We start from the raw sequence: 14,808 nt of genomic DNA on the forward strand, positions 1-14,808 counted from the left end.
TTTTTAAAATATACCAGTAATATGCTATATAGGTATATATTCTTTATAGTTGTGTCTATAGGAGGAAAACAAAGTCTATAGTAAGAGGATATTTTATTCGTTTGTCTACACCTAATTTAGAAAAAAAAAAACAGCAGTGTATCTGAGGAAAACGTAAAAATTTTACATTAATGCCTAGTCCGTGGGTACTTTAAATAATTCCAAAGATAAGTGTAGACCCTTTCTTTATGAACTTTTGTGACATGACATTATTATGTTACTGCAGAATAGATTAAAAACAGCACCTAATTTCTGTTCAGCCACAATTAGAGGTGAGGTTCCAGCCTGGTTCATTAATCTTTCAGATAAGAAATAAACTTGTTTTTCCTAAACTGTTAGGAGATTGAAACTCTCACTTCTGTGGCGTTTGTTTATTTGGCATGTAAACTGTCTGGGCTTGTGGGCACTGTACTTGATTTGTCACCTCAGGATAAGATAATTTGGGATCTTTCACATTTCCAAATTATGTCGTGCCTAAGCAGTTGAACCAGCTGACAAATGAGATGAGCCTGCAGTGGGGCTCAGGAGGGGGCACGCTGCGAGGGGGCTGATGGGTGTGAGCGGCGTGTTGGTTTATTAACAGACACATTTGATTCCAGAGGTTAATGTTTCTGTGCACAAGACAGATTACACAGCACATGATCTGCATTCCAAAAGGAGACATGGAGCTGCAGCGGCGTGGGTCGGGCCACCACCAGCTTGCTCTCTGAGCTGTTACAGCTGCAAGTTTCCTTCACGAGAAGTGGCATGGTCATGGTTCTTGGAAGGCCATGCTCCTGGGTTTCTGCAGTTGGACTCTTTCTAACAGTTGTGGCTTTTTAAATTTCTCTGTTGCTCGTGCAAGTCCAGCTTTGTTGCTGCTGTTGTTATCGTTAAGAATTCGGGAGCCCTGGCGGCCTGTGAAACCTGTTGCATGGTCACTAACCCAGCATTAAGTCATGTCATTGTGTCAGTCTATGAGCAATTATATGTCAGACAATAATAGTAAAAATAACTGACATTTATTTATCCAGTGATTGTCTTATGCCAGGCACTGTTCCAAATCTTCTCATGAATTAACTTGTTCCTCACATCAAGGTGAGGTGAGTATTGTTACTCTCGCTATTTTATAGATGAGGAAACTGAAGCACAGTGCAAGTTGCCCAAGGTCATTACTTGAGAGGGAGCCTCAACAAATGTCGTTTCAACTCAAACAAAGGCATGTGCAGAGTGGTGTGGGGTGTTGCCGTTACTCTGAGTTATGGCAACATGGCACTCCCCCAGGTAGGCAGAACCTCATTCTGGGGTCATTTGAATTTCATTTGTCCTCCTGGGCCCTAGAATCTGGCATTCAACATGATCACCTGCTGAGAGAGCCTTCTTTGACCACACAAGAAATGGTTCCTTGACCCATAGCAGAAAGGAGTCTGCTTTGAATCAAGGTTTTTATTCCATTGCTGGAGAATTCTTCATCTCTTCCCTGCGATGGCTCCAAGCATCCTCACTTGCTTGGAATTCTGTAGTTCTGGGTTCCTCTGATAGCTACTACACAGATTTGTGTGATGAGACAATAATGACATCCCTTCCCTTCCCGTTTTGCCCTTCTTCTTCTCCTCCTCAACTTCCTCCTCCTCTTTCTTCTCCTTCTACAGGATGCTTTCTGTTAAAGGGCCAGTCACCTCTGAATTAAGTTCCTGGACCCAACTGCCACATGTGTATGTGCATAGGGGGCCTTCCCACACAATACCAAGCATTTCTTGGACACCAACAGGGTGTCCTACAAATCAATTCAGTTCTGATACTATCTATCCAGAGATAGCATCAGATTCCACAGGTTAAGGGTTCAGTCCTATAAGACTGCCCCTGGCTCCCACCAACTTCAGGTGCCAATTGCAAGCCCAGGTTCTTTCCTGTGCTTCTGATCAACCTGCTACAGATTGAAGATTCCCATGACCTCCTTTTTGGACTTCAGACACTAGTTGCAAGCCCAGGTTGTTAACTCTACTTCTGCCAACTGGCTCTACATCAGAAGTTCCCAATACCCTCTATCAGGTTCAATTAATTTGCTAGAGCAGCTCGCAGAACTCAGAGAAACATTTTACTTACTAAATTACTGGTTTATTATAGGAGGATGTAATGCAGTAATAGCTAATTGGAAGGGATGCATAAGGCAGGGAATGGGGAAAGGGTGTGGAGCTTCTATGACCTCTCTGAGTATGACACTCTTCCCACATCTCCATGTGTTCACCAACCTGGAAGCTCTTTGAACCTGTCTTCTTGGGTTTTTAGTGGAAGCTTCATTACATACTCACCAATCAGTGACCATTGGCGATTGATTCAGCGTCAGGGCCCTCTCCAGCAGAGTTCAGGAGGTGAGGGGTGGGGGGTAGGACTGAAAGTTCCAACCCTCTAATCTCATGGTTGGCTTCCCTGGAAACCAGGGTGGGGTTTAAAAGTTACCCTATTAACATAACAAGAGACACATTTATCACTCTTAACCCTTAGGAAATTCCAAGGGTTTCCATTCCAAGGGAGCTGTGAGTCTGTGGAACTGTGGAAAAGACTAAATATCTATGAGAAATGTATTTTGGTCATCTGAATGACCACATGTATATTTTTCTTATAAATCACAATATGGCAGCCTTTGAACACTGTCTTATGGGTTCTGCCATTCACTTGATCTGTGCTTTTTACTGTAAAGCCAGGAGTCCACCAATGCTTTTCTTGAGGAAAGATGGCTGCCAACTTGATTACGATCTGAGAAAGATTCCTGCCTGCCCCCAAGTTACGGAATCTGTGATACGTTCTCTGTTATAAAGAAATATCTCCCTGTCCCTATATGTCTTCCCCCTCTTCCCTCAGGTTATCTTCAGCAACCCTAATGTTTTCCTATTGATAATTTTCTGTCTGTGCTGTGTGGGCTACTCCATAGGAATGCAAAACTACTGCAGTTTCTCGATTCTGAGGTGCTCATTCCCCCCACATTTTAACATTTCTGAAATTGGGAGGTATCTTCCTATCAGTGGCACACAAAGTTTAAATGGTAGCATTTTTTTTTTTTCTTTAGGGATACATAAAATAGTACTGTATCATATAATTGAAGGGCACTTATAGTGACAATATTATAAAACACAATATTATGTATTTGAAGACCAGGGGTAAAGCTCTTTTCTAATAAGTATTTGTCAAATGCCTGCTAGATGTCAGACCTTTGCCAAATGTTGGGGAAATAAATATGAAGACGGCATGGCTCCTATGCTGAAGGAGTGCATAGCCTCCAATTCAATGAAAGATTATTAAGAAGTGAGGACTGGGATGTATTAATATAACCAAAAGAGTTTGTGAAGTTTGAAACAATTGATCAGTATAAGGTATTATTATTTTTTGTTTTTTTTAAATTTAAATTAAATTAGTCAACATATAGTTAGTTAGTTTCAGATGTAGAGTTAAATAATTCATCAGTTGCATATAACACCCAGTGCTCATCACTTAATGCCCACCACCCAATTATCCCATCCCCCCACCCGCCTCTCCTCCAGCAACCCTCAGTTTGTTTCCTATAGTTAAGAATCTCTTGTGGCTTTTCTCCCTCTTTGATGACTTCCCATTCAGTTTTCTCTACCTTCCCCTATGATCCTCTGTGCTGTTTCTTATATTCTGAATATGAGTGAAACCATATGATAATTGTCTTTCTCTGATTGACTTATTTCGCTTAGCATAACACTCTCTAGTTCCACCCAAATCGATGTAAATGGTAAGATTCATCCTTTCTGATGGCTGAGTAATATTACATTTTATATATATATCACATCTTCTTTATCCATTCATCCATTGATGGACATCTTGGCTCTTTCCACAGTTTGGCTATTGTGGAGATTGCTGCTATAAACATTGGGGTGCAGGTGACCCTTTGGATCAATATATTTGTATCTTTGGGGTAAATACCCAGTAGTGCAATTTCTGGGCTGTAGGGTAGCTCTATTTTTAACTTCTTCAGGAACCTCCATACTGTTTTCCATAGTGGCTCTACCAGCTTGCATTTCCACCAACAGTGTAAGAGGGTTCACCTTTCTCTGTGTCCTTGCCAAAATTTGTCGTTTACTGACTTATTAATTTTAGCCATTCTGACTGGCGTGTGGTGGTATCTCATTGTGGTTTTGATTTGTATGTCCCTGATGCTGAGTGATGGTGAACATTTTTTCATGTGTCTGTTGGGCATTTGTATGTCTTTGGAGAAATGTCTGTTTGTGTCTTCTGCCCATTTCTTGACTGGATTATTTGTTTTTTGGGTGTTGCATTTGATAAGTTCTTTATAGATCTTGTATACTAGCCCTTTATCTGATAATGTCATTTGCAAATGTCTTCTCCCATTCCATAGACTGCCTTTTAGTTTTGTTGACTGTTTCCTTTGCTGTGCAGAAATTTTTATTTTGATGAAGTCCCAATAATTCATTTTTGCTTTTGTTTCCCTTGCCTTCGGAGATGTGTCTAGCAAGAAGTTACTGCGGTTGAGGTCAAAGAGGTTGCTGCCTGTGTTCTCCTCTAGGATTCTGATGGATTCCTACCTATCTCACGTTTAGGTCTTTCATCCATTTTGAGTTTATCTTTGTGTATGATGTAAGAAAATGGTTCATTTTCGTTCTTCTACATGTGGCTGTCCAATTTTCCCAACACCATTTGTTGAAGATACTGTCCTTTCTCCATCAGATATTCTTTCTTGCTTTGTTGAAGATTAGTTGACCATAGAGTTGAGGGTCCATTTCTGGGTTCTCTATTCTGTTTCATTGATCTATATGTCTGTTTTTGTGCCAGTATAAGGTACTGTGATTTCCTGAGTTTTATCATATTAAAAATGCCTTCAGAATTACAGTCAGGACTATCACTCTTGAAGGCTGTCAGTGTGCTTCCTTGAAGGAACATTTTCTGACAGGAATCTGACAGAAGTCAATGAGTCCTCAGAGCTTTTACTCTTAGAGTTTCTTTCAGCCTAACGAGGAATCCTTTATCTTAATTAGGTTTAAATATATCTTCTTTTGACCCTAATCAACCTCTAGTGGAAAGCTGTGAATTTCTTAGACTATTTTTTGGTCCTCTTTTGATTGGCTCTTCTTAACAACTTCTTTAGAAAATGAGTAAGTGGTGGCATATAGGAGAGAGAGAAAATAAACTTGCATGGAATGTGCTTTGGGTTGGCTTTCTCCTCAGTGTCCTAAGCCCTTGCTATTCTTGGGTGTGGTCCATGGACAGGCAGCAGCAGCATCACCGGGGAGCTTTTTAGAAATGCTGCATCTCAGGCCCTGCCCTGGACCTACTGAATCAGAAGCTGCACTTTAACAAGAATCCCAAGGTAAGTTGCATACACATTTAAGTTTGAAAATCACAACCCTACATCATTATCATGTTTAATTCGAACAGCTAACTGATGAAGAAGGTTTTGCTACTCCAGTTTTGGGCTGAAGAAACAGATGCTTGGAAAGGTTAAGGAACTTGTTTAACATTCAAGGTTGGAAAGTAGAGCAGGCAGGATTCATATTCTAGTTTTTTCTGACCCACATTGTACCTTTCTACACTGATTCTTCTATGTTCCCAAATATTGATGAACAGCAAATGAAATATTATCTTTACCTTTTAAAATATTTTGTACACACCTAGACATAACAGAGAGCTTATTGAAATCCAAAAGTAAAGATAAGCATTTATATCATGATGATTGCCTCAAAACACCATACCTCATGTGCTCAAAGGTCCAGAGGGCTCAGGATTATTCCAGAAACTGGGAAGAGAGACTGAGATGAAGAAAGTCAGGTGGACAAGACCTAATTATGACTGTGATTGTCAAAACGGCTATGCTTAGGGGTTTGAATTTCATGTTCTGCCCCTCCACTTGTGGCAAGCGATAAGGAGGATGAAAAGGCCTGTATGGGAAGAAGGAGGAGGCCAGGAGGAGGGACATTCCCATGTTGGCTGGCTGGCTGGTGAGTGTACTGGGAGTGTCGTGATTGAGGAGGGAAGGGCATTCTCAGGTTAGCTCTGTTGGTATTCAGTGTTCTTCCTTAAGGAATAAATTCCCTGTGCTATAGTTCTTCTGTAACATCACAGACAACAGTGTGAACAAATATTCTTATCCCCATTTTATAGACAAAAACAAGATTTGGTTGAGACATTAAGTATGAAGCCATGTCTAGACAAACACTGGGATCCTGATTTAGGTACTTGTTTCAATAGACTCATTTTTTCGCAAACTTCAAACATTTGTATTCAATATTCACAATTTTTGCCAGAGCTGCGTGGTATGTTAGTTACTGAATATTTTTCTTTAAATCAACTCCTTTAAACTTAGCCTCAACTAAGTACTAATATCTGTGGAATTGTAGGTTAGATATGCTTATTACATATATTTTTAAAACATATTTAAAATAGATACATAGTTACCTAAAACTTCGTCTGCTTGAGTAAATCATCGTTCATACATGGACCAGTAGCACACCTTAGGAAACTTGTTTTAATGCCACATTGCCACTTTTTTAAACTTTATATTTGCAAATAAATTTAAACAGGCAAAAAAGTTTCAAGAATAGTACAGAAATTTCTGTATATCCTTCACCACATGCAGTATTACAACACTTATTTTATCATTCTCTCTCTTTCTCAAAATCAGAAAACTTAGTATTAGTACAATATTATTTGTTATTGATCTACAGTCTTATTTCTAATTTTACCTGTTGTCCCGAAAATTCTTCATGTGGCATTTTTAAAGATTCTGATCAAGATCTGCACAGTTCGTGCATCACATTAGGTTTCCGTGTCTCTTTAGTCTGCTTTCAGGTGCTATATTTCTTCAGCCTTTTTCTGCTTTTCTGGGCACTGACATTTTTGAAGAGCACAGGCCTCTTGTTTGGTGGAACTCCCATCAATTTTAGTTTGTCTGACGTTTCCTCATGATTCGATTTAGAATATGCATTTTTGGCAGGAATGCCACAGCAGTGATGCTGGGTCTTTCTTAATGCGGCAGTTTATTTCCAGGTACCGTCCCTCACTAAGAGGAATGAAGGCTCTTAAGAGAAATGTCTGATTCTAAGGCTGGACAGGGAAGGTCCAGATGTGCCTGGAATATCTTGTTGCCCAGAAAGTAAGGACATGCTTAAAGGGTTTCAGGAGCCAGCTTGGAGGGCTACCTCCATCAAATGTGGGACAAAATATTAAAAGTCAATGACTGTAATGAATTAGTCACCTCCTGAACAAAGTCAGTATCGAGAATTAATGGGAAAACTCTTCCTTATAGTCAAATCCCAATGAATAAATGTAGAAAGGAACAAGGAAGAAATAATATATCCCAACTTGTAGATATAGAAGAAAGAAATAATAAACGCCAACTGATAAAAATGCAGAAGTTAGAAAACCACCATTTGCAACCATGATAATGATCATGGTTTTAGGCAAGGCTCACCCACATGGAGGCTATAAAACCATGAGGTAAAAGTTTAACGAAGGGCAAGTATTTACGTAATCTCAAAGTATCTTGCCACATTGTCTATTGTAACCAAATATGTTTTTATTAGAAATGACTTTAACACAAAAATATGCTAGCTAAAAATGAACATTTCAGGTTTGCCACGCCAGACTCATCAAATCAGAATGCTTGGGATTAGATCCCAGAATCAACTTTTTAATAAGCACCTTTACGTGTCGTAACCACTGACTTAGTGCTTCCAATCTCTGAGTTGATGGGAATTCCACTCTTGTCCTCTTACTCTGTCCTGGGTGGCCGGAAGGGTGATGACAGGTATCAGAATTACCAATTTCATTTCCTTTTGATTCTGATTTTGATCTGATCATTTCAGACCAGAGTGAAGCGCTCTTTATTGACTGGGAGCCCTTGTGCCTGCTGCAAAGCATCTTCTTCCTTTTTTTGCCAACCCAGGAACAAAGAATTCATGTCACTAAACACACAGTGTTCTACTTGTTATCCACGTGGTTTTAATTAAGTTTTAACTAATTCCCTTTATCTTGTCATAGTTATTATGACCCTCTAAGTCATGTCACATTAATATGTGAAAACAGCTCCCCGGCATGTGTGGCCAAGGAACAAAGCCATTATGACCTGTCTTACTAAATTAAAGTGGGGAGACCAATCAACTTGCATTTTGTTGCCTTCTTTGATAATTTATGTTAAAGGTGAGCAAAGGTTCAAAGGAGACAACACATTGCAGCCTATCGTCCCCACCACATATACAGCAAATAAAAGTATTGCAGGCTTTAAAAATGTACATACATCACCTGAGAAATGAAAAACAAGGCAGTGTATTTTGAGGAAGCTATTGGTAGCAATCAATTTGATCTGTTGTAACTCAAATTTTCAGGTTTACTGAAGTCTCTATAATGGCCATATTTTCCCCTAATATCAAGTTGGCACACATCATTAAACAATGGATTTTTTTTTCCTGATTCATGAATTTGCTTAAAAGAAAGGTTTGCAAAGGTAAACAAATGAAATCCCATTTATCCGATTGCTATTTATTGGAAAGAGTGAAATGGAAACTCACCTGGGAAAATCCAGGAATAGAGTCACTGCAGGTGGAAACTACATTTTGGGTAAAACAAGACAAGGTAGGTTGGAAAGGATAGTACATGTTCCCGCTGCTGCTGAAAACAGATGCTGACTACTCTGGGTGTGTTTAATGCAAGCACTTTTGAAGCCTCTTGCTGTGCACACTCTCAAGTTACCGCACAGGACAGGACTGCTAAGCCTCATTAAATCCTTTTGCTGATAGATATTTTGGCACTTACTCACCAAGTGGCCTGTGTGTGCCGTTTAAGAGATCCTTATTTTTTAAAATACAATTCTCATTGATTAATCTTTATATATAGCTATCATTTCTTGAACACCTGCCATAGGCCATGCACCATGCTGAGTCCTATTCCCCACACTAATTTAATTCAAATAGTAAGCCTGGAAGGTAAGCATTACTGTCCCTATACGCGATGGAGGTACCGAGCTCACTGAGGTTAAGTAACTTGCTCGTGTTGTCAGTAATAGAATCAGATTTGAACCCAGATCTCTGACTTCCAAACCCATAGTGTCTGGCCCGCTCCAGTGCACTCACAAGACCCTTGCAAGAATGATGAGTTCCAGTCATGCTGTCAACCTATCTGTTCTGGGTTCTTGCTAGTTTGGTTTTTCACTCTATGAGCAGGACTTTATTTTCTGGTCCCTGGGGTAGGTTAGCTGCAATTCCTCCCTGTTACGTTCCCATGGCTCATTTACTTTCTTTATCATAACAAAGAAACATCACACCTTTTTGTACTACATGTTTAATGTTTTTATTCGCCACTCGATTGCAAGCTCCATGAAGGCAGGCGCTGTGTCTCTATTGGTCACAACTATATCTAGTATATCCCACAACACATAGTAGGTGCCCAGTGAATATTGAATATACATGTGAGTGAGTGTTGTACTAAAATCATTACTTAGTTCTTGTCTTGGTGGAGTCTTTGGACCTGAGATTGCTCCCTTATATTTATTACACCTTTTCCTTCTCTTCTACCCTGTTTGTCTCGCCAGAACATGTAGCAAGTGGAGGAGACAAGGCTCAGATGCAGGTCTTTCTTAAGTCAGTGTTCACATCCTTTCCTTCACCCTAAACTGTGTTTAAAAGTGTAAAGAAAGCTTCTGGCTATGGGTCCTGTCAAACCACTGGATGGTTCTTTTGTTTCTTATTTTCTATCCCTAACACTAATTTTTAACTGGCTGAGGCATCAGAGCCAGAAAGCACTACCCTCGAACGTCCTGCTTACTCAGCTGAAAGCAGCAGCTGTTCCAATAAGCAATTTGATGTTCGGCACCTGAGATTGGCTCCCTCCTTTAAGCAAGACTGCAAGCTCGACAGAATGTAGGAAAGCATGAAAAAGTTTCCTAGCCTGTTTCTCTTCATGTAGCAAGGAAAGCAGCGCAGGTTGAGGAAGGACATTTGCATTCTGGGCAAGGAGAACTGGCTTCTACATGTATAATTTCAGCTGAACTTCTTTTGGTGGGGTCCTGGAAATTAAGAATGATTTGTATTTTAAGGGCTATGAAGAAAAGACTAAGAGATGGTTTTGTTATTATCCCTATTGTCTATCCCAAGTGGGGTACTGGTAAATGTGGCTGTCCCTTCAGCAAAGCCCTGATTTGTGGTGTTTGCCAATTTCTGTGGTGTAAATACTCCCATTGTGGCTATTTCCAGCTAGCAACACGATGTCATTAAATGCATAATAGAGAAGTACAGCACACGACCTGTTCCCATAAACATTTGTAAGCTGATCTAGCACACCAGCACACCACCATCTGTCATGATCCCATTAGCTCCTACTTGGAAACAGTGGTGCTTTAGGGCTTGAGTCAGGCTTGAGATCTCCCATGGGAGACAATGGTGGGTGTGAGGCAAAGGGCCACGCTAATGCTTGAAGCGGACAGACAAGGCCCATGAACTAGAGAGGACAAAGACAAACATTCCATCTGGTGGGCAGGGGGTGAGGGTGTAGAGGGAGTCAAGGTGAGGGTCTCAAACCTAAAAATTTAGCACCAGAGGCTGATTGATTTAGAGTGGAAACATTGATGACACCGCTGACATTTGGTTGACCTTGGATATGTTACTGAATGTTTCCATGCTTCAGTTTCTTTAGCTATAAAATAAGGATATATAGTAATAGTTCTTATCTTAAGGAGTTTTTGCTGGATGATGGATTATTACGATAGATGTAAAGTGCTTAGCAGGGTGCCTGGTGGAGAACAAGCACTCGATGCATAGTTGCTATTTCAGTTAGGGGGGAATGTGTGAGAGTGGATGGGGCTTCCAGAGAAATGGCCTCAACCAGGAGGCAGCTGGTTGCTGCTTATCCTCATGGCCTGGCACTCGCTCTGTGTAGGTTGGCTGTCCTAAAGGGTCAGGCCCGAGGTGGATTGCGCAGCGTAACTATTGGTGAGAAAAAAGAATCAAAACACTTTTTGATAATTGGCAGTATATTTTTTTGGCCTGTTTTCTAAACTGTTAAAAGAAAAAATCTCATTCTTTTCTTTCTGACAGGTTGTGCAAAAAATCCTTAAATTAAATTTGAGATGGTTCATGAAGAACCAAAAAGTGCATTCTCACACTGAAAGAAGAGATTGGAAGAGAGAAGAGAGTGCATTTGCACACTCAAAGAAGGGATCAGAAACTGTATGTATAGAAAGGGAGAAGAGGTAAGAGAATTATTGTTACTGGAACATGAAATTAAGCTCTGAGATTCCTGGTGGGTAAGGGAGGAACTATGTGGATGTGTACGGATGGAACATGTTACATAGCCCTCACCGTGCATGCCAGTTCTTTATGAGAATGTTGTCTTCTTTGTTCTGTTCTTGTTTTTGCTGTTAAATTCCAATAGCTTGCTTTGGTCACACATGAAGTACCCATGGCTACCAGTCTTTTCTGATTTTCCAGAGTCTGTGAACTTGAGAAAATCAACCACTGAGAATTTATTGGGCCTTTTCTAAGAAGTACATTACGTCTTTCTAACAGGCCTGTGCTTTCACTTCTGCTCTCGATCTATTCTTCAAATAGCACCAAACGTGATCTTAACATGTACCTTGGAATATGCTTTGGGTGTTGAGACAAACTCTACAGGTGGACCATGTCATCTCACGTAGAATGACTCCAACATCAGCTCTAGGCTCCACCCTGCTCCTGATCTCTTAGTTCCACAGCGTGCTTTCTTTTGCCTTTTGCACATCACCTTCCCTTGGCCTGGGATGATCTCTCCCCCTCTTCACAGAGATGTCTACTCTTGCCACCCATTGCCTTCTCAGCCTTCCCAGGTGGCAATTTCTAAAGCAGATTTTATCCCTGTTTGTCTCTCTCAGTTTCTTTTTTTTGCTTCTCTAACTGGCTTTGGAACACGCTATATTTGGTAAGATAAGATGAAGAAATAACTTTATTTTTCACCTACCACAGCTTCAAACCTGCTTGGGAAGGATTTGCCAAGGGTGATATTACAAGCAAATCCCATGGCTTTTATGGTAAATTTTACGTATTAAGATCATCTAGTTTTGGGGTATGAAATAGTCCAGTCCAATATGACGTCAAAACTTCAGTGTCTTTTCCAGTTTAAGATGTTTTCCATGCTTTTAGGCTCAAGATTGACTTAAGGTCCTGTTGACCAGTATCCCAGTGCACAGAGGCCACAAGAAATAGTGGTTTGTGGTCTGATCTTCCATTTTTTCCCTTCTTCTACCTACTCCCCACCGGCTTTTCAGTCAGACTGAGAGTGGAATGAGAGGCACAAGAAAACCTTTATAGGTAGCTGGTGCTATTGGCAGTTCTTCAATGATGGTCAAGTGTCTTCTGTCAAGGTAGATAAGCACCTGCTGTTTCTTTCTTGGGACAGACCCCCACCGGTTGTCTCCTTCTTGCCATTCTCACCCTGTTGGGGGGGGGGTGCTCTCTGGTTCCCCTTCTGGAAATCCCTGGCCCTTTGGTTTCTTCTCAGTGCTTTACCTCACACCACCTCTGTCTGCTAGGTTGGCGGCACTCCACTGGACAGTCCTCTCAAGACCACTTGGCCCACTCTGCCCACCGGAAGCATTAGGCCTATGGCATTCCAGAAGTCCAGTCCATTCTCAAGGCAGCCAGCTTCTCCTCTGACACTTTTTCTCTGGTTTCTGTGCACTGGGATACTTAAGAGCGCCTGTAAAACTCTGTCATCGTGCTCTGCTCTGGTGACATGGCAACACTGGGGACCAGGGAACCCCCTTACCGCCTACCTGCAGCCCTACTCCTTAATCTTTAGGTTTCCCTCATATAGGCAGTTTGGAGAAAACAGGTGGACTGTGGGTCACAGGACCAAAGACTGGTTTTAGCTGCCTCTTAGACAATCCCAAATGGCGGGTCTATACCTTTATACCTTCATTAGAATTTGCTGGGAGAGTGGAGTGGGCTTTCTTTATCACCTATTGTTCTCAGTTTGGAGCTTTGAGAAAACACCCTAAATTCCACCTGATATTTTACTATGTTCTATGTAATTATTTTATTTATTTATTTTTGTCAGGAGCCCAGCTTAAGGAGAGAGTGCTGAGCTGCCAGGTATAGGAGTAGCTGATTAAAGCATCAAGGAACCAAAATGAAAGCAACAGGGAAGCCTTAGCGATGGCGTCTGCAAGACGCTAAGCCAGAACCAGTGCTGCCTCCCCTTATCCCATTTGCCCCTATGGAATGGCCTCCTGGTGGAGGGTCATGTGGATCGGCACTGGGGTGGGGGTTGTCTGTCCTTGAGAGAGCCCTTAACAAAAGGTTCCTGCAGTTTTATGGATGCTGGTGGAGGGAGAAGAGGAGGGGGAGGGAGAAGAGTGAGGGGGAGAGGGGAGGGGGAGTGGGAGGTTGAGGAGTGGTAAACTACTGGGTACTCAGTCAGAGTGGAAAAACTGGTCTTCAAGGTTTTCTCCCCTACCCCACTCCTGGCAGAGGTTCCTGAAGACCTTGCATAAAGAGACCTAGGAATGAAAGCCCTTGGCTAGGAAAGCAAGTATACAAAGAGTGTGGCCAGAGGGGCTGGAGTCCTTGACTGCATCTCCCTTCAGAGGCTGCACTGTGCTGGCTGCCCCCAGGCAGGTGTGGGGAAGTCAGCTTTCCTCTGTGAGGTCTGCCAGGGCCTTTGGAATTACCTGTGGTTGGTCCTCAAAAATCACACTTACTTTTTAAACCAGGAGCCAGACTCCTCAATGTTATTTATGTATTTATTATCTTTCTTCTCTAGAACGATGCTGGTTTCCCTAGTACAAACACAGTGCCTGGCACATAGTAGGTATTGATAAGTGCCCATTGAGTAAGTGGAGGAACTCCGGGCCAGTGAGCTACAGAGAGGCCCCTTGGTGGCCTTCATAGAGCTAAATTTTTGAAGTCACAGTGCCTTACCCAGCAGCCCGTGCTTAACCTCCAAGAGTCATTTATTATTATTAGAGGAAAGAAAGCTGACTCTGGTGAGGGGCACAGAGGAGGCTTCAAAGGCGGGGCATGGCTTGAGTTAGTGGGTCTGTTATGGATGGGATTTGGAGAGGGGGAACTCGGAAAACGCCATTTGGCTCATAAACTTGACGTCAGACTCGCCCACACTTACTAGAGCCATCTGTCTTGATATCTCCCACTTTCCTAACGGAACACTTAGAGCATGCAAATATCTGCTGGCAGCCTGCCGCTCCCCACCAGCACCAAACAGGGAGGGAAAGGAGAGCGTGGTATTTTGGGACACAAATCCTGAATCTCATTTAGTCCACTCCTTTTTCTGGCGTGGACATTTCATTTCCTTGGGCTGTAGATCAGTGCTTGTATTTTTTTTTCCTCCAAATCATTTTTACTCCCTTTCATCCTCTGTCACTGCTTCATGCTTCTACTGGATTTTAAGCTTCTGTTTATTGAATGGGGATGAGCGTACATTCGGGTTTGTACAAATGCACAAAGAAAGGAGATTTGCAAATGCGTGACAGCTGTCATTGTATTCTAGGAACCTCTGATCCACACAACCTATGAACCTTAACCCTCCCGTCCTTGACTGTGGGGGTGGCTAGTGTTCATTGTTCCCTAAGCATTTAGTCCTTTGAAGAAAAATCAAGTAAAACCATGGAATCATAGAATCCCGGTGTCAGAGAAGAACTTCTAAATTCTACCATATGTTAAAGGCAAAATTTATCTCTTGGGTAAAAAGGAAAACGCCTTAGTAGGCCCTTCAGTTGAAGAAGGCAAGCCCCTCCTACCACTTCCTGCCCACCCCAGGCATGGATTGGAT

This window comes from Ursus maritimus, unplaced genomic scaffold (assembly GCF_017311325.1).
Source record: "Ursus maritimus isolate PB19 unplaced genomic scaffold, ASM1731132v1 scaffold_8, whole genome shotgun sequence".
NCBI lineage: Eukaryota > Metazoa > Chordata > Mammalia > Carnivora > Ursidae > Ursus > Ursus maritimus.